Source organism: Leopardus geoffroyi, chromosome B2, assembly GCF_018350155.1.
Source record: "Leopardus geoffroyi isolate Oge1 chromosome B2, O.geoffroyi_Oge1_pat1.0, whole genome shotgun sequence".
Taxonomy (NCBI): Eukaryota; Metazoa; Chordata; class Mammalia; order Carnivora; family Felidae; genus Leopardus; species Leopardus geoffroyi.
The window spans coordinates 73,123,337-73,144,627 of NC_059332.1; the positions used below are offsets into that span (position 1 = coordinate 73,123,337).

General features: G+C 35.1%; 1 long non-coding RNA gene across 1 annotated transcript in view; it reads right to left on the reverse strand.

The window, feature by feature from the left end:
- The window catches only part of LOC123608664, a 144,928-nt gene that overhangs the window by 13,664 nt on the left and 109,973 nt on the right, over positions 1 to 21,291 (reverse strand). The window lies entirely within an intron of this gene.

Below are 21,291 nucleotides of genomic sequence, written 5' to 3' on the forward strand. Positions count from 1 at the left end.
TGGGTGTTTTTATTTTTGAGCAATTGTAAATGGTATTGCACATTTGATTTTAGTATCTGTGTGCTCTATTGTTAGTCTATTGAAATACAACTCTTTTTTAAAAATGTTTATTTATTTTTGAGAGAGAGAGAGAACAGAGCAAATGGAGGAGGGGCAGAGAGAGAGGAAGACATAGACTCTGTAGCAGGATCGAGGCTCTGAGCTGTCAGCACAGATCCCCATGTGAGGCTCAAACTCGTGAACTGAGAGATCATGACCTGAACCAAAATTGGACACTTAACTGACTGAACCACCCAGGTACTCCATAGAAATACAACTTTTTATGTCTGTCATGTATCCTGTGACTTTGATGTACTCATTTATTAGTTCTAAGAATTTTTCTTAATAGATTCTTTGGGTTTATCTACGTAGACAATCATGAAATCTGCATATAGGGACAGTTTTATTTCTTCCCTTCAGATATGTATGCTTTCCATTTTCTTTTATTATGTTATTACACTGACTGGTGCTTCTATAATTATGTTGTATAAGGGTGGTGAGGGAAGATATTTCTTATTGTATTTCTACCTCAGGTAATACGTAGTCTTTCACTATTAAGTGTAATGTAAATTGTAGATTTTTTTGTAGTGCTGATTATCAAATTAAGGAAATCGTTCTGTCTTTATTTTTCCAAAAGTTTTGTCATAAATAAGTTTTGAGGATTCCTAGTTTCAGTTCTGGCATGTAAAGAGCTTGGAAGTCATTACTTCCATGTTACAACAAGAAAAAATGCTGAACAAACTGAAAGTCAATTCCTTTTTTTGGACCCATTAGAAGATTGACGTTCTTAGATCAAACTACCACTCCAAATCTGAAGATGAATATAGAAAATCATGGTCGAGATCAGTCTATCAGAAACAGAAGCTGCTGGAATCATTGCTGTTAGATAAACTTAAGTGACTATTTTGTCAAATTGCTAGAAGCAGAATGTACACTAGTATAAGAGTGGGAAACTCTTGGGGCTTCAGTCTTAAAGGGTCCTAAGACTTTCATGAGTTGTGCCTGTGGAAACCTCACCCACTTTTCATAGTGAAGAAATAAGAAAAAAATTCCTTGTGTTTCTGTCAGAGGGAGGAGAAAACTAACCTTTCTGAGATATTCCCAAAGAATTCACCATAAGAAAAACCAATATTCTAAGAGAAGTAGCTTTACAATAGCCTTATTTATTATGGGGGAAAGGAAGTTTCCCATCTCAAACTCCCTCCAGACTTCTTGTCTCACCTGGGGGCAGGCAAGGATAACAGAAGCTAAGAAACAATTCTGATGATCGCAGCCCAGGGACATAGGTCCACTAAAGACTGAGACTTAATCACAGAAATACAGAATACTTCCCACTCACTCACACAGCTTCCCCCCACATGAACAGGGCTTCATGTGATAACAGTGGATTATAGCTGAAAGAATTGCAAGGATCAATCTTTACTTAAGGAGGGATTAATAGGAAAACCCAAAGGCAACAAATGAGACAAAATCAAGAACACTAGCATTTGAGCCTCTGGCAACTATAGCCACAACAAACATTAAACACAGCTGGACTCCTAGTCAGAATCACATAAAACCTTACACTAAAAGCCTATTTAACTCTAGACCTATTTTTCAATATATTGTGTATGACTTTCAATATAAGCCATAATAAAAGACAAGAAAAACACAGGCTGAAAAGACAAAACAAGTATTATAATCAGATTCAAATATGGCAGAGATGTTGCAATTATCAAACTAGGAATTTAAAATAGCTGTGATTAATATGTTAAGGGCTCCAATGGAAAAATATAGAAAACTAAGAAAGAATCAAAGGAAATGCTAGTAATCACAAAGACTGTAACATAAATTAAAACATGCCTTTGATGGATTCATCAATAGACTGGACACTGGTGAAGAAAGAATCAATGAGCTTGAAGATATGTCAGTATAAACTTCCAAAACTGAAATGCAAAGAGAAAAAAAAGAATGAAAACACACACACAAAAAAACCCCATGGACAATTTCAAAACATGTAACATATGCTTTATTAGAATAACAGAGGGAAAACGTAGATATAAGGCAGCAAAAGTAATATTTTGCTTAAGGTCATTAATTATTAGGAAAATGCAAATCAAATGCCACAGTGAGGTATCACTCCATACCTCCTATTACGGGTATAATAATAAGAAGAAAATAACTGTTGGAGAGAAATTGAACCCATGTATATTGCTGCTGGGAATATAACATGGTTCAGACACTGTGGAAAATAATTTTTCAATTCCTCAAAAAAGTTAAACACAGAGTTACCATATGACCTAAAATTCCACTTCTAGATGTATATCCCCAAAATTAAACCAGATACTCAACAAATACATGCACAAGTATGTTCATAGCAGCACTATTCACAGTAGCCAAATGTGGAAACAGTTTAAATGTCCATCATTAGATGAACGGATACATAAACTGGTATATACAGCTATAAAGAGGAATGAAGAGCTGATACTTGCTACAATATACATGCACATTTTGCTAAGTGAAAGACGCTAGGTCACTTAAGGTATAATTTCATTTACATGAAATGTCCAGAATAGGTAAATCCATAGAGATAAAATGCAGATTGGTGATTGGTAGGCACTGAGGGAGGGAGGAAAGGGAGAATAACTGCTTAATTGGTATGGAGTTTCCTTCTGGGGTGATGACAGTTTTGGAACTAGATGAAGGTGATGGGTGCACAGATTGTACTAAATGCTACTGAACTGTTCACTTCAAAATGTCTAATTTTTTATTATGAGAATTTTACCTGAAGAAAAGAAAAAGTATTATAAAAGTCAGTGGCTAAAAACCAAACATAAAAACAAAGTTTAAAAAGCAGCTAGGGATAGGGGCGCCTGGGTGGCACAGTCAGCTAAGCGACTCTTGATCTCAGGTCACAATCTCAGGGTTCGTGAGTTCAAGCACCGCATTAGGCTCTGCACTGATGGTGCTGAGTCTGCTTGGTATTCTGTCTCTCCTTCTTCTCTGCCCTTCCCCCACTTGTGTTCTCTCTCTCTCTCTCTCTCGCTCTCTCAAGGTAAATAAAAAAACTTAATGTAAAAAATTTAAAAAGCAGCTAAGGATACAAAGCTATGTAGGGAACAAAAACACTAATTATGGTAAATTTTTCAATAAAAATAGTGGAGTCCAAATGAAAATAGAAACATATTTTTAAGTGCCAAACACAAATAAATAACCAAACTAACCTGTCAACTAGAATTCTATATGCAGCAAAAAAGATCTTCCAAAACTAAGAGTGAAATAAAGGTATATTTGGAAATATAAAAGATGAGAGAATCACTCACCAGCACACACCTTCACAATAAGTAATGCTAAAGGAAGTTCTTTGGGCGGAAGGGAACGGTCACTAGATGACAATTGAAATCAATGGAAAGACATAAATAGCCCAGCAAGTGGCAAATACATTAATAAATATAAAAGGTTATAACTTTTCTTATATTAATTTTTATTAAATAAGTAAAATTGTCTCTTTAGGCAAAAAAATTAAAAATAAAATTGTATTATCGAGATCATAATATATGTTCATATATAATATATGCAAATATAACCCAACTGATGGGGACAGGACAATTGAATTATACGGTTATGTGTTTATTTATATTACCCGAAGTCATATAATAACATAGGCAGGCATATCAAAGGAATCAATAGAGAAATTAAAATGGAAAACTAAGAAGTAGTCCATTAAATAATTAAAAATATGAAAGGAAAAATAACAACAAACATTTTAACTATCAAGATCGAGCAAGCACTGAGCTACTGGGGAAGGGGCAGAGAGAAAAGGAGACAGAGGATCTGAAGAGGGCTCTGGCCTGACAGCAGAGAGCCCCCCATACAGGGCTGGAACTCATGAACCATGAGATCACGATCTAGGCCAAAGTCAGATGCTTAACCGACTGTGCCACCCAGGTGCTCCAAGAATGGAAAAATTTTAAGATATGCTTAGGGAATAGTGAATAAAATAGACTCAATGAACCTCCCCAAGATAAGCCGTTATGTCTAAACATGAAAATGATTACAATTTCTTTTTCCTCCATATCCATAGACATCACTTTCTAGTTTGCTGCCTCAGAGGAGCATAAAACTTAAAATTAAAACTGAAGTTTTAAAGAAATGACACCTAGTGTTGACATTCTAAATTTTTAGTTATTCTTGGGAGAAGAGAAAGAGCAGTTAATTTGTGAAAAAAGTACTTTTTCTTTAAATGGTTTTCTTTAAATGAATTATAAGGCGGTGAGGAGAAATCTTGCATAAATGAGTGATGGTGAATGAATGAAAGGTGGATAAACATTGTCACTTGACAGATTCAAAGAGATATATGACATTAGCTATCATGGAGAATTAAAGCATGAAAGCAGGAATTGGAAAAAGATGAATAAGAAGTTACAGTAATGCAGAAAAATATGATGTTATGAAAGGATGGATGAGAGAGTTGGCAATAGAGCAAACAACATGGATTCGGAGGATGTAAATTGACTTACAAATGTGATCTCAACAAGCCATTTCCTTCATTCTTCTCTGCTGTCTTCATCTCTTAGACCTCCATAGCTTTTTCACAGTCTGTATAGTGAACTAACTTAGTAATGAAAGCAAAATTCCATAACAGTTTTTTGTTGGATTTAGGTAGGACTCAGATCACAGAGATTGAGATTAAATAATTCATGAATGGTATAAAGATGATTGTGGAATTTTGCTGAAGAATTTAAATTTGGAAGGAAAGCAAAGCACAGGATTTGGTTAAGAAAATAGGATCAAGTGAAGTATTTTAGGGTTTGTTTATCTGGGGTTGGTTTTTAAAATTTGTCTCCTATAAACTGGAGTGCAATAGCACATCTGAAGATTTGTGACTGATAGTTTTGTGAGAGAAAAAAAGGCTTAGAGAGTGATTTTGGGAGAACATTTCCTGAATTGATGATCATAATCATTGCCAATTAGCAGTAAAGTTCATTTCATTGTGGATTTTAAAAGTATATAAGTATAAATAATGCACAGTTTTGTGTGTATGTGTGTGTTAGACTGTTTTGAGAATTGGATAAAAATATCAGAGGTCTTGGGGCGCCTGGGTGGCGCAGTCGGTTAAGTGTCCGACTTCAGCCAGGTCACCATCTCGCGGTCCGTGAGTTCGAGCCCCGCGTCGGGCTCTGGGCTGATGGCTCAGAGCCTGGAGCCTGTTTCCGATTCTGTGTCTCCCTCTCTCTGACCCTCCCCCGTTCATGCTCTGTCTCTCTCTGTCCCAAAAATAAATAAACGTTGAAAAAAAAAATTAAAAAAAAAAAAAATATCAGAGGTCTTTACTAGATATTATATACATGTAACACATATGTACACACACATATATGAAATTACACAATTTTAGTTGTTGACAAACCCCTCAAAGTACATTTAATGAGGAGTACAGTTACCCCTGGTTAAGAGTCCCTGCTCTATAGTTCCTGGTGACTATGTATCTTTCTATGAACACAAAAGTAATTATAACATTATTTAGTGCAACAAAAATATTAAAAATTTACATCAGTATTTTTGAAGTGAAGATGTATCATACCTTATTTCTCTACAATATAATGAAAAAAGTTATGTCAAATATGCTTAAAAAGCTGTTCTATTTTAGCCTTCAGTGGATTAGAAAGGCAGTTCAGTAGTTTTGAAAGTGAATAATTGCAGAGTAGAGCAAGACAGACCTAGAGAGCTCAACTTAGAACTTGAGAACAATGATGTATGTGGTTTACAGAAGTAGGCACATGTGAAGAATGAGGGAATGCATGAGTGAATGAGTGAGTGAATTAATGAAATGAAAAGGCTTTCAGAGTCAGGTAAGAAAAATGGCAACGCCACAATGATACTGAGGTGCCAAGGGGGTTACTGAGTTTTTTAGTTCCAGGCAGCTTTAAGTCCAAAGACCAGCTGTGACTACAGAGTAATCCATCTTTTAGCCTCTGATATAAACTCAAAATATCTGTGCCTTTATGCCTTTCTGCAGCTGAAGACTTTCTTCTTTTTTTTTTTTTTTTTAAATAAAACATACCTTCTCCTCAACAAATGAACTCCCACACCCCATTCCACCTTCCCCCATGTTACCTTCCTAATCAGACTCAACCACTGAAGGATTTAAAACTTGGCCAGTTGTAAGCGGAAAAAGTCTCTCTTCTATGAAACTGTGTCTGCAAAGACTGGCTTTTGCCCAAGCCACAGGAACTTTAAACAGTCTGCTAGCTCAGTCAGCATAGACAGGTTCAAGCAGAGTGGGATAAAAAGCTGCTACCAAGCTTTTAATCTTGCAGGTTGCAGGAGCCCTTGATGTTTTAGGTCTTATTCTCTTGAAGATGGTTTATAAATGTACAACAGCAGAGTCAAAAACTGCTAAAATCTATTGGTATGTATATCAAAATAGGGGAAAGTGGAAGGAAAACCAGATAATGAAGATGAGTGTTTATTCAGATCCAGATGACTATTCAGATGACCAGACTGCTTAATAGTTAAAAATCTGATTTGGCATTTAATTCAACTCCAAAATTTTTCAAAAACCACTCTAATTTTCACTTCATGAAATAGAAGAATGAGACTAGCTCTGACCCTGTCTTTGACAGTCAGTGCCTATGTGACTTCTGATATCTTAGCGTCTCTGAGCATCCATATCTTTATCTGCAAAACAGGATAACTGTTCTATCTGTTGAATGTGCGAATGAAGCATCAGAGACACACAGAGAAGCTGTTCCGTAATTAATCCTCTTTCTTACTGTTGATAGTTATGTCACTTTAGTTGGCTTTTTACACATGCTGACATTTGGGACACCTTACCTTTTAAAATATTTAATTGGATATGTGAAATATAATATGACTTCCATTAGAACTCATACTTGACACACAATTTTAGGAAGCATTGATCTACATTTGTCATGCTGGTGAGATTTGTAGCTTAAACATTAAAGTCACTACATCTAAAATATTCTGATCATTTCTAGGTTAGTCTTTATAGTACAGGTGTTGAGTGTGTAAGTGTTGCATTTTAAGAGGGAGTAAAGATTTTCCTTTCTCTAGAAGCGAAAAATAAGATGCAGAAAAGAAACACAGTGTGGCATTTGGGAACCTGATTCATTCTGATCAACAAAGTATATCCTCCATCAAGAAGGCCTTCTTCATACATTGTTTCAAAACACTTCTTTTTCACGATTAGATTATTTCATTTCTTTTAGACATATACTGTCTACAAACCATTTTTCTCTCATCCCACTATTGACACAAAGAATAGGAAACAAACCACTTCTAAAATGTAATGATGTACATTATACTCTTGTTATTCATTTAGCCCCAGCAGGTTGACCTATCAGGTATTGTGAAGGACTCACCCCACATTATCCATCATGTATCATCTATCGATCATCTGTCTATCGTCTATTTAGTAGGCTTCATGCCCAGCACAGAGCCCAGTGCAGGACTTGAATGCACGATCCTGATATCAAGACCTGAGTTGAGATCAAGAGTCACATGCTTCATCTATTGAACCACCCAGGTGCCCCCCCCCCCACTTAATTTTTCAAGTCTAAAAAAATGAAACAAATCTCAGAAGTTATATTTGAGTGTAGATGAAACTTTATACAAGTAAAGTCTTTTTTTGGAATGATATAATAAATCATCTAGAGTTTTTTTAAAAATGAGGTTACCTTATCTAGATGTAATATTCGAACATAAATAGACCAAGTTGCTTCAAATATATGTCTGGGAAAAATTTATCAGGAAGAAGTATACAAAAATAGAAGTAGGTAAGAAAATTTAGAAGGTGATTTGTGAATTGTCCTCTGAGAAAATGAAGATCTTTACAATAATCTGGAGAGAGTTATAACAATATAGTTACTTTATAGTCTATGCATCTATTCTTTATTGTGCTCAGTTTCTGCCCTTTTCCGCTTTCAGATCCCTTTCTAGCTCAATATCTTTATTTTTTAAAATATTTTATTTAGGGTGCCTGAGTGGCTGTCAGTCAGTTAAGCGTACAACATCGGCTCAGGTCATGATCTCATGGTTCATGAGTTTGAGCCCCATGTCAGGCTCTCTGGCCTCAACACAGAGCCTTCTTCAAATCCTCTGTCTCCCACTCTCTGGCCTTCACCCATTCATGCTCGCTCTCTCTCTAAAAAATAAGTAAACATTAAAAAAATATTTTATTTATTTAAGTAATATCCGCACCCAACATAGGGCTTGAGCTTACAACCCTGAAATCAAGTGCTCTTCTGACTGAGCCAGCCTGACTCCCCTCTAGCTAACTATCTTTAAAGACTATACTCACATTTCTTTTTTGTGTAGTAACTCTGAATATACTGATCACAAAGTAAAATGACATTTATTGCCTTAGGTTGTTCCAGCTACGGTGGGTGTAGTTAAAAATGTACTGAAATATTGTTTCAGCAGGGCCTGTGAGTATTGTACGCAAATATTCTTCGCAGATACAGAGGTCTGAGAATTTTTATTATCCACTTAGAGTACCTCAGATTGAATCACACTAAGTTCATGTGTCAGAAGTTGGAAAAGATGATCTGTTTAAAACAATTATGCAACCAGCAGGTGTCTACATTAATGGCAAAGAGCTTTGCCATTTTCTCATTGAGTTACATTTAATTCAGCTGGCTCATGGGACAGCTGACAGGATGTGATGGGAACTAGCCATAGTCTGTCCCTAAAAAAGCCCAACTGTGTTTCATTTTATAATGGTTTGTCTCATTTTCCTCTACAACATCCTAGTAATAGTAACGAATCATATGAACTTCTTTGAAACAAGCATCATCATATCACTTTCTCACATATGTCCTTGTCACACAGTTGTCCTTTTTCTTCTTTGCAGGCTGCCCTTTTTCTGATTGTGTTTTTGCCCTGGCAGGCTGCAGCCGTTTGTAGCAAGAGTGACTAAAACCTTTAGAAGTGGAGATGAAGACTTGGGAACCACAGTGTTTACCAAAAGAAAAAGAAAGAGAAAGTTGGCCACCGCACACACTTATCCAATTGTTTTTATGATTTCTTTAGAACAAGGAAAATGATGCTCACAGCTGCATTCCAGTGTGTGTGTGTGTGTGTGTGGTGGGTGGGAAAGCTGTGGAGAGGAAAGAAGGCAGGCAGGGTGCTCCAGTGACCTGGATAAAGTTACTCGATTACAACAATTCATTTTTCTCTAAATCACTCTCAAGCGAAAAAATAATCCAAAATCAGGACAAGGGAATGGAAAAGCTTCATAGTTTGGGACTCTATGACATAGTGTGAAACACATTCATAATGAATCAGAGGCATCATTAGTTCTAAAAGGATCCTTAACATCATTATTTATTTTATTTTGTTTGAAATGTTGAGAGGAAAGTGTAAGTGGGATTTGAAACACGTCTTATTTGACTACTCTTTGAGAGAGGGAGAGGGGCAGAGGGAGAGAGAGAATCTTAAACAGGCTCTATGCCCAGCACAGAGCCCGATGCGGGGTTCAGTCTCATGACCATGAGATCATGACCTGCGCCGAAATCAACAGTCAGTCGCTCAACCTACTGAGCCACCCAGGCACCCCTGATTTGAATATTTTTTAACAATTCTTATGGCACAGACCCTATTGAGCTGTGCAAAATGACTGTGATGAAATTTGAAGCTATGTAGAGATTGAGATGATTCACTTTCTGCACACAGAGCAAACACCGACATTCAGCACAAAGGTAGTAAGTCACAGCAATAATCCAAGATTACCCAGAGGGGAGAAAAAAAACTAAAATAATATTTTTGTTTTTCAAAATGTGGATTTTCTTTCCTTCTCTGAGTCTGCCCTCTCATCACTGAACAGGGTGGAGGGGGGGAACATCAGTGTCTACAAGAACACCACAAGAGTAATTAATGAATTTTATAAAGGGTTTGTATAAACACTTGCAGGTTTTTATAAGGGAAATAATATTGACTTGTGTTGTATCCTATGCCCAATAATGTGGAATGATTTCTCCTGGGTTACAGTGTTAAAGGAATTGGAAAACCCAAAACCATTCATTGAAAATAAGGCTGCTTTCTGAAGCAAAGGTTGGCTTTGTCTTAAAACATGTTTCCTTTAAATGGACTTTGGTGGATGAGCTAATGCGATGATAATAAGGCAAAGAAGTTGAAAACAGTAGGGACGGGTTTGAATTTAGAAACTGTGACACAGGCTTTAGGTATTCATCAATTTGCAGTATGCTTGCTAGCCTGTCTTTTTGTAGGCAGAAGTAGTTACATACATCATAAAACCCGGATTGGAGGTTGGATGTCAATGTATTTAATTAGCTGAATAACAATTCCTATAAATTACTCAATATTTCAAATGTGTCCATAACGATTTAAAAAAAAAAATTACCTTAGCTCCTTGTCTCTTGAGATCTCAAAGTTTTGATATTAGCTTGACTTTTAAAAGCTAAAGGATCACAAATTAATGCAAAATTTCCCTGAAATCAAAGCAGGTATTTGAAAGAAGTTAACTGGGTATGATCTTCCTCTGGGGTTGAGGCACACAAACAGGAGAGTCTACTTTTTTTTTCCCCCAAAATGAACTTTTTCCTAATTTATCTTTTGCCTTTCTTTCTAATTATTTGTCTTATATCTGTGGGTTAGAGTTAAAAGAACAGTAATTAATTTGTCCCTGTCACTTACTAGTGTAATAAAATAACCTAAAAAGTATTCTGTGCTCATACTGCTGTTTGACTCTGTTAAAATAGCACCAGTTCTTAGATGTTTTTATAGCCAGTCCCTAAGACCTTCCAAACCAAGTGAATAAATCCTCAATAAATTGTCTGACATTTTCAAGTGCTAAAATTGTTCAAATAGTTTCCTATATCCTGTGCCCCTCCTCATTTTATTTCACATCTGTGTTTGCCACTAATTAATACCATCTCGTTTTTTATTATTCTTTAAATAGAGAGGCTTTAGAAAATATTTCCCTCTAAGAAATATCTGTTATACAATTTTTTTTTATTGCTATGCAGGTTAATTTGACAGCCTTGGTTCTGCCCCCGCCCCTTGAGCAAGAAAATTTTGAGTTCCTCCCTTCAGAAACTAGTGTGGAGTAAAGTTGTGTTTATATTTAGAGCAAAGTAACAGATATTTGTCTAATTTACTTATATATAAATATGATTTTTAAAGTTTGATTATGTTTTCTTTTGAATTTTGTGTACATTGGACCCAAAATGCTAAATTAAAAATCAAGCAATAAAGTTTAATTTAAAAATTGTGTCTTTTATTTTTGACTTTTTATGAGTCTTATAATACCACACCAAGCCTTTCACCCCCCCCTCCCTTTTTTTTTCCAGTAAAGTCCTTCAGTAGGTACTGCAAAGAAACAGTTACTCAGGTTACTGACCTCTTTTTTATTGGGACGTGTGTGTGTGTTGAAGGATTTCACACTTATTTTCAGTAATGTTAAAAAAGAATTATATTGTGAATATGTATGATGCCATTTATTCTGTTTTTCCTCATATTCAACTTATTTTCATATGCATAATAAAGCTTGCTTATAACAGGAGCTCCTATAAAGATTTCCTCATCACTCTTCTGTAATCTATTCCACATATATATCACACACACAGGCAGTCTACATCTTAAAAATTAAAACCAGATTCACTAATAACTGTACAATCCTAAACTGTAAATCCTGTGGATGCCTTACACAAAGGTATTGAGGATAGAGACACATGCTAAAAGATTCAAGATTATGAATCAAGACACCAGAACTATACAAGAAAAGATGAAGACAAAAAAAAAATGAAAGAATGAGAAAATATGAATAGTTTTCTTTTATATTTACACGGTGTCTGCTTTTCAAATGGGTATGGGACAGAACAGGGAGCAAACACAATAGCTCTTCCTTTTGTTTTCTTTCTACTCTCAAACATTTTGCACGTCCTAGTGAGCCAACAATTGGACATGAAAGTCATACAAGAATTGTAATAGTAATAGGAAAAAGAGTATGTATTTTTGCAAAACATCACTTTTCATTCCAGCAGGAGAAAGTATGCGCGGCTGTTTATCTTGGTTTTGCCACTGCTTTGCACTGTCCAATATGGGCTGGCTGTCTGGAGAGCTTTCCACAGTCGCTTACAAGAGCTTCACTATTCGTCAGGGCAATAAGGAGATGCTTTTGAGTGTGTTGAGTTAAAAGCTCCATTTAGTCTTTCTTTCACTCAATCTGCTTATGTAACTTAAATATTTTTAGTGCCCAGGAGTTCAAAGCAACTAATGTGTTGTGTTTCAGGATGACAAATAGAACACACTAAAAACAGCATTAGAATGTTTTCCTAAGCAAGTTTCAGGGAAATGTGCGGTGCTCTGAATGGGACTCCACATAGCATTTTGGCCCTAGAGCGTTTCCTTCCTTGTGCTCAGGCCTGAATGACTCATTGTGCCTGGCCTTCCCTGCTCTCCAATAGGCCTGAGCTTGACCACGAACAAGCAAGAAGCATAAGCTGAATTCATATGTGGCTCCCAAGTGACAGAAAGGAAATATTCCTTCTGGTAATTTATTGATGAGCTAAGTCCAGATGTAGATGCTTGTTTCACTGAACAGGGCGTCTTCGCAGCTTGGCTCTCCTTTTGAATGGCAGCCAAGGAATTCCTACCAGGAGTTACCAAGAAAACACACTCTTTCTTACTGAGGTTTGAGATATGAATAGCCTTGGAGAATTAATCCAATCTAGGGAACATAGTAAGAGGCTTTTCTGCTGTAGACTGTTAGCAGAAAGCTATTTGAGATATCGTAATAACTCAATAGCATTGTAGCCTTATTTCATCTCCAGAGGCATTTGATTTACGAAAATCTTATTAGTGGAAATATCACAGTCTTCACTCACTGGCTGATGTGATCAGTTGTGACACAAGAGGTCCTCTTTGGAGAAATAGAGAAATTTTTGTTAGTTCACTGCATTCAGTAGATGCTGCCTTAAAAGTAAGGATTTTTTCATGTTTATTTATTTGTTTTGAGAGAGAGAGAGAACAAGTGGGGGAGGGACAGAGAGAGGGGGAAAGAGAGAATCCCAAGCAGATAGTGCTCTGTACTATCAGCCCATCAGCTATCAGCACATCGACATGGGGCTCAGTCTCACGAACCTCAAGATCATGACCTGAGTTGAAATCAAGAGTCAGATGCTTAACCAACAGAGCCACCCAGGTGCCCCAGTAGAGAATTAAAGAAAAAAAAATATTGAATTTTATTCAGAATATTTTAATGTCTTCATGAGAACAAAAGAATTGCAAAATGCAATTGCAAAGCTGTTTTTATCACTGGAAATGCAAATACCTGTCATTCAGTAGATCTTCACATCATTCGGACCACGTGGAAGATCCGTTGAATAAGGCTGTCAGTGAAAGAGTACTGAAAGACCTCGGTGGTCATGCTTGATGCTATTTTTCTTACAATAGTACCCTAAAATATAGTTGTATGTAAAGATCCTTTTCCAATACTTGAATAATTCTCCATGGATTTTAATGTATAAAGTCCCAGACTGTAACCATGAGTTTAGTTTGATTTAGTAAAATGGTACATATTGAGAAAATGTCAATTTATCCCACAAGAACATATGTAACTGTAAAAAATACAGCTAACCAATTTTTTAGGACCTGTTTTGAAAACATTCTCCTTCTCAAGAAATATGCGTCCTCTGTGTTTTAATTATTCAATACATCCACCTTTATTTTTCTTACTCCACTTTTCACTGTCTTCCTCCATCTGTGGCTCCTATGACTTCCTGCATCAGACCTCTCTGCACTCCAACACAAGGGTGTGACTCATGTTTACAATTCATTTTTCTCTTTCTGTATTTTCCTCCACATTTGGATACAAATTAGCAAAGATAGGGGAGATGTGATTACTAATTACACAATGAGATTGTTTAATCACTTTTCATCATCTACTTTTCTTCATTTTATCTTCTCCTAGTAATGCATTGTGAAAATACTTTTGAGTTAGCTTGTACAGCACTGATTTACTGTTTTTTTTAATAAATGCAAAATGTTCCATGGAATAGCTGTGCCTTAATTTACTATTCCTTTCTATACTGAATTGCATTCACTTTTTCCTAACATATCTTCACCCATTACAAGGTAAGTATGTTTGTACAAAGGTTTGTTGTTGTTGTTGTTTACTAACTGATGTTTTTGCTTCCATGTGACTGAATTCCTAGGAATGGATGCTCTGTTTCAAGACCTTATTTTTAATATTAAGAGATATTGTCACATTGCTTTCCAAAAAAGACCATAACACTTTACATTTCCATCAGCCATATGTGAAACTTCCCTTTCCCCCAAACTTCTCACCCCCAATTATGACATAGATATTATAATTCTTCCTAAAGGCTACTAATTTGATGAGTATGAAATAATAGAATTTCATAATTTTACTATCAATTGGCAAAATGCAAATTAAAAATATCATGGTTTTTTTCATGCTTGCATCAACTTTTTTAACTTTCTTTTCTTTAGTTTTTGAGTTTACTCTTCCATAAATTATAATTATATAATTGCTGCCAGTTTTATCTGGGTTGATTTTGTTTTTCAATTCCTAAGAACTTTTTGCATATTCTAGATATAAAATCTTTCTTTCATTTGGGTTTACAAGTGTTTTTTCCAAACCTATTTTATTATGTTGAAATTATTTATAATATTTTACCATACAAAGCTTTAATTTATAATATATAATTAAATTCTAGTTGCTGTTCTTTTTTTTTTTTTTTAATTTTTTTTCCAACGTTTATTTATTTTTGGGACAGAGAGAGACAGAGCATGAACAGGGGAGGGGCAGAGAGAGAGGGAGACACAGAATCGGAAACAGGCTCCAGGCTCTGAGCCATCAGCCCAGAGCCTGACGCGGGGCTCGAACTCACGGACCGCGAGATCGTGACCTGGCTGAAGTCGGACGCTTAACCGACTGCGCCACCCAGGCGCCCCTAGTTGCTGTTCTTTAAGTTTATTTATTTTGAGAGAGAGAGAGAGACAGAGAGAGACAGAAAGAGAGAACTAGTTGGGGAGTGGCAGAGAGAGGGGAGAGAGAGAATCCCAAGTAGGCTCCATACCTTCATGGCAGAGCCCAATGCGGGGCTCCAACCCATGAACCGTGAGATCATGACCTGAACCAAAACCAGGTCCAGTGCTCAACTGTCTGAGCCACCCATGTGCCCCTCTGTTTTTTTTTTTTTTTTTTAAGCTTTTAGATTTCCAGTCTTGTTTAAGAATTCTTCTGCATCCTCAAATTTTACACAGGATCTCCTTGATTTACTTGTAGCACTTTCCTGTTTAATATTTACAGGTAAATTCTTTATCCATTTGAAATAGATTTTTGAAATAGGTGTTAATGTGGCAGGCTCACTTCATAAGATTTCACAGGGTTTGTATTGTGCAACACTAGGGGGTACTATTCACAAAATAGATATATGAATTTTATATATTTAGCTTGACAATTTCCAGTAGCTGGTAACAAGGTTGGGAGAGGCAATTAGCAGTTAATAATAGTTTACTGTTGTAATAAATTACTTTAAACATTTTGATTCAATGATCATAAATGAAATTTCTCCATAATTTTCTTTATTTATATTACTTTAATTGGGTTTTAGTATGAAAGGTACTGTGACATTATACACTAAACTGGAGACTTTTTCATTATTTCCCATGGCATGAAATTCTTCGAATAGTATTGAATTTTTTATAATGTTAAAGTTTAGCTGTGACCTTCATCTAATCTGTGCCCTTTTAGATTACAGAATTTTAATCAGTTTTCTAATGTCTTCTATAATTATTAAACTGTTCAAATTTAAATTTAATGGGAAATACTTAGTAATTATATTTCCTAGAACAATCTTATGTTTCTCAAAGGTTTTATAATGTGTTCCTATGGACTAGTATCTAATAATCATCTCAAAAATCCTATGAGGTTTCTTATGGCTATAGCTGTATATCCCTCCTTAATACTAATTTTATATAGTTTACTTAGTTTTGTATTATCCATTTTCCATCATCAGGCTTATAGGGTGTTAATTTTATTGGTCTTCTCAAAGAACTAGCTTTTGGACTTATTCAACTTGGTAAGTGTGTGTGTGTGTGTGTGTGTGTGTGTGTAGTTACCAGTTTATTAAATTTGGATTATAACCCTAATTAATCTTCTGGTATATATTTTTTTATTTTAAATATTTTAGTTACCACTTTGTGCCTTTACAATTGTTTCCTTCTATAATAATTAAGGATTTTAAGTTATACATTTTTTTCCTCCTGAATACAGAGTTGTCTAGTCCTTAGGTTTTAATGTAAATTGTTCCTATGTTGTGCACGATTTTCTCTCTTGATTTCCTAATTGATTCAAGGTTTGTTTAGTGGTGTGTTTCTTAATTTCTACACGTGATATATTTTGGTCAACACTATTTCCAATTGTATTAGATCATAACCAGAAAATGCTGGCTGTAAGACTATATTGTTAATGTTTTCTTTGTGGCCATGCAGCTAATTAAATTTGCGCAAATGTTCCAGAGTCTGAGAAGACTGTATATACTTTCTTTTTGAAAGAGGCAATGTTTTACACACCTATATGTGTTTGTTGAATGAGTATTCACTTTCTTATATCCTCACTTGTATCTTGGCTGCTAGATGTATCTAATTGGAACAATTGAAGTCCTTCTATATATCTATACACTTTGCTTGTTCTCTATGCATTTGTAACAGTTTTTCCTTTATATATTTAGCTGTAATTTCTATGTTACAGATTTTTACTGTGATGCCTTTCACATAGAATCATATCATTACATAATGATATGCTGTTTCAATTCTACCTTGTTTGGTATTAATCAGACTGCTGCCACTTCCACTTTACAAGCACTTCCTCATTTCTCTTTGCTCATTCTTTTATTTTCATCTATTTAATTACATTATCCCTAGTGTTTCTGTAAATAGCACAAATAAGTGTTTTTTCAATCCAATTTTGCCATTCTATCTTCTAATGATAAAATCTATTTACTTTCAGTATGAGGACTATTTACTTGATTTTAGTTTTTTTTTTTTCCTTTATCATATTTATATGTCTTTACATTATTACTTATTTGATCATTCTACTTTTGCAATTGTGAATTTAGGAGTTTGTTTCCCCTTCCTCAGAATTTATAACAAAACATATCTTACTCGATTTTATTTTATTTATTCTATTTTTTCTAATGTTTGTTATGTTTATATTTGAGAGAGAGAGAGAGAGAACAGAGGAAGGGCAGAGAGACAGAGGCAGAATCTGAAGCAGGCTCCAGGCTCCAAGCTGTCAGCACGGAGCCCCATGCGGGGCTTGAACTCATAGAGCTTGAACTCATGAGCCATGAGATCATGACCTGAGCCAAAGTAAGAGGTTTAACTGACTGAGCCACCCGGGCACCCCTATTTTATTCTATTTTATATCAAAACAAGATACCACCTTTGGGTTTCACCTGATACTAAGCCTTCTTACTGCTTTCCCTTACATCTCAATAAGAAGAAACTTTTTGAATAGTCATTTCACACCTTCTTCCCTCTTTTCACCTGTTAGAATTTTTTCAAGTTTATTTTTATTTCATTTTGAGAGAGAGATAGAGAGCAAGTGGGGGAAGGACAGACAGAGAGGCAAAGAGGGACAGAATCCTAAACAGCCTGATGTGGGGCTGAAACTCAGGAACCATGATATCATGACCTGAGCCCAAATCAAGAGTCGAATGCTTAACCAACTGAGCCATCCAGCTCCCACCCCCCCCCCCTTTAGCTAGAATGTAAGAATACATTTATTACTACTTATCCAACTCTAAGGCATAAGGTTTTCTTATATTTTGTCTGTTCTATAGTAGTGATTTTTCACATTACACATCACATTCGCAGAAAATCTAGCATTCTCCATTTATATTCAATTAAATGTTACATAGACTAAATGACATACCCCATACATAATTAGGGATCTATTTATCTATCAAATAATTATGGAATGCTCATTGTAAATGACTGTTCTAGGTGCTGGACTGCAGCCATGAACACAACAAATATGTGTGTCCTCATGGAGTCTGCATTCTAATGAGATTTCTCTCATTTCTTTCTACACCTTGCCTTTCTCCATATTGAATTCTCTGTTCTGGCTGATTACTATTACACTATAAAATTTTCTCCAATATTTTTTTCAATGGGATAAATGAAAAATAATTTTCTTGAATTCTTTTAATCAGTTTGTTAAATGATACCTCAGGGAACAGGTTTTTTGTCAGAATTCTATTGATGTTATTTGACTATATTCAAATAAATACTTGAAGAAACTCAAGTCAATATGGGAGTATAGCAAATGGGAAACTTATATTCAAGACATAGAGATATTTGAACAAGATAGACAGTAATTTAAAATAAGTATGACTATTTGTAGAGAGATAAAACACTTTTTCAATTGATCAAGAATATTTGGTTACAGAAAATATCATTCCTGAAAATACAGAATATTATTGAAACAAATATTATTATGGAAACCTTAATATATAAGATAGTGTCAAAATGGCACACTACCAATGAAAATATTATTAAGCTGATCATTTAAGCCAAGTGTTCTATTTCCCTCAGATTGCTGACTGAAAGGATAAGGAGATGAAGAATGTAAAAGAAATGTGAAGAGATGTGGAGAATAGAACTAGAAATTCCTAAACTCATCAGTAGTAGTGGCAAGAAGTAAGAAATGGATAACCTGGAAAAAAGGAACTATATACAAATAATCATCTAAAATATTTCAGGTCTGAGGAAAGACATGATTCTTCAGATTGAAATGATGCACAAATATTTCTGAATTAAAGAAAGCCCAAACTTGACTACCTTGTTAAAAATTTTCAACACAGAGATAAAGAAGTCTAAAAGCTACCAGAGAGATTATACACAAAGGAATGACCTTCAGATTGCTGGTATACTTTTATTAAGAATTTTGAACATAAGAAAGCAAAAGAACAATGTATTTGAAATACTGAGAAAAAAATTAACACAATGATTCTGACTCATTCCGATTATCACTTCAAGATCAAGAGTAAAGATATTTTCAACCTATAAGTATTTAAAAAGTTTACCCCATGCAGTATTTGTTCAAAATATCACTAGAAAATACACTGTAGCAGGAAGAAAAAATAAAGCTAAGATAAAAAATAAACAAATAATAAAATAATTTAAAATAAAATAATAATTAAAAAATAAAAATAATAAGAGTTCAGAAGGATTATATGACATGTGTTATCATTTTTAACTGAAATGTAGGTTTTCATACAGTATCATTCATATAGATATAGACAGAGATACAACCTAAGAGTGAAAGTTCTCTCTTAAAATGTCAAAACACATCTTTAATTTTATCAAGAAAATGAAATGTTTGCAGTGGAGAAAACTCTTAATGGCCATTGTCAATTAATATTCATTGTTAATGAAACACATATCCAATTGATAGAATAAAGAATTCAATGTCTTAATTGAGGTATCCTATAAAAATTCATGTTAAGACAAATGCAAACTTTTTCACATATGTGAAAGTAAATCAAGTATTAAATGTCCGGTGTTATGGGAGTCATACAGAATTCCTTTAAAGTTAGTATATTATCATAGAGACACTAAACAAATGAAATAAAAAATCAAGTTGAATAAAAAATAACAATGCCAATGATGTCTCAAAGCAATATCGAGGTTAAACGCCAAACACATGAGAGCTAGGACTACTTGTCTCTTTGAAAGACAACTATATGTAAAATTTTGGTACACCTCTTATGCAATTAAAAAATAGTAAACTATTTACAATGTACTATTAAACATAACATCTAAAAGGAAAGTAAATATTGTCTGGGCAGAGCCACAAACTGTTCATTTGTTGTTCAATTTCCATGTTATGCATAGCTATCCCATTAGTTTCCTTGGAGGGTAGATGAAATTTCTTTTTTTTTTTAAGTTTATTTATTTATTTTGAGAGAGAGAGATAGAGAGAGAGTGCGCACATGCGCCTTGGCAGGGGAGGGGCAGAGAGAGAGGGGGAGAGAATCCTCAAGCAGGCTCTGCATTACTAATGCAGAGCCAACGCGAGGCTGAAACTCAGGATCTGTGAAATCATGACCTGAGCTAAAATCAAGAGTGAGATGCGTAAACTACTGAACCACCCAGTTGCCCCAGTATGTGAGATTTCTGATGTTTCCTCACTGTATATCTAGCAGCCACTGCTTCTCCATTTCCAGCAAAGCTTTCCAAATCCATCCTTCTCAGTTACTTTAAATACACCCTAAATACACTATTGCTGGATTTTTCTTCATGAATCACACCACTGAGCATCCTATACAAAACCTCTCAAAAGCTATTTGTTCTTTATAACTTTAGGTCTAAATTCCTTAGTGAGGATTTCAATACCCTAAACACTGCCCTCTAATTATTGTCTCTACTGCTAATTATGTTCTTTACAAATTGAAATGTAGGTTTACTCCTTATATACCTTTTACTTCCAAGACATTAAATTTGCCCCTTTGTTCATGGCACTTCCTTTTCTGGGAGCTTCATTCCCTACATATTCACAAGTCCAACTTGTACTTAATGCTCCAAGCTTCAGAGCAAGTGACACCTTCTCCATCAACCATGCATTGATTCCTGAGATGGAAGTTCTTTCTGTCTTCTCTGGAATACCATTTTTTTTCATGGAGAGCAAAAAAAAAAAGTCTTTCATATTTGTTCAGTCCCTAATATGTGTTTTAACTATATTAGGGACTTCACCTATAGTGTCTCATTAACAAAAAAAAATACATATTTTATAGCTGAAGAAAATGAGTCTGATATAGGTTAAGTACCCCATCCAAATCTATCTCATAAATTGAGGAAGTGACCAAAGTTGTCAAAGGGAGGGATCTTACATTCTTGTATATTAAGCTCCAGAGACGTGTATCTGTGCATGATTTGTTAACCATAGATGAAGTTTAGGAATGAAGGTGGTAGGTGTAGAGAAAACATTAATGTAGTTAAATTCATAAAAAGAATTGTATACAAGATCAAGAGAAATTCTGTGCTGAGTAATAAGGAGGATCAACAAAAAGTGATTACAGGAAGAGGACAGGCAGACCTATTCCATTCTTGTCTCTAGAAGAGTGAGTTTCCCCCCAGGTACTGATGATTTTAACAATCAAACTTCAGGCTTGGTTGATTTGCATTCCACTGAAATCCTGAATCTGGCATTCAAGCTAATGTTTGCCCAAATGATTTTCATTACATTACTTCTAACTTTCT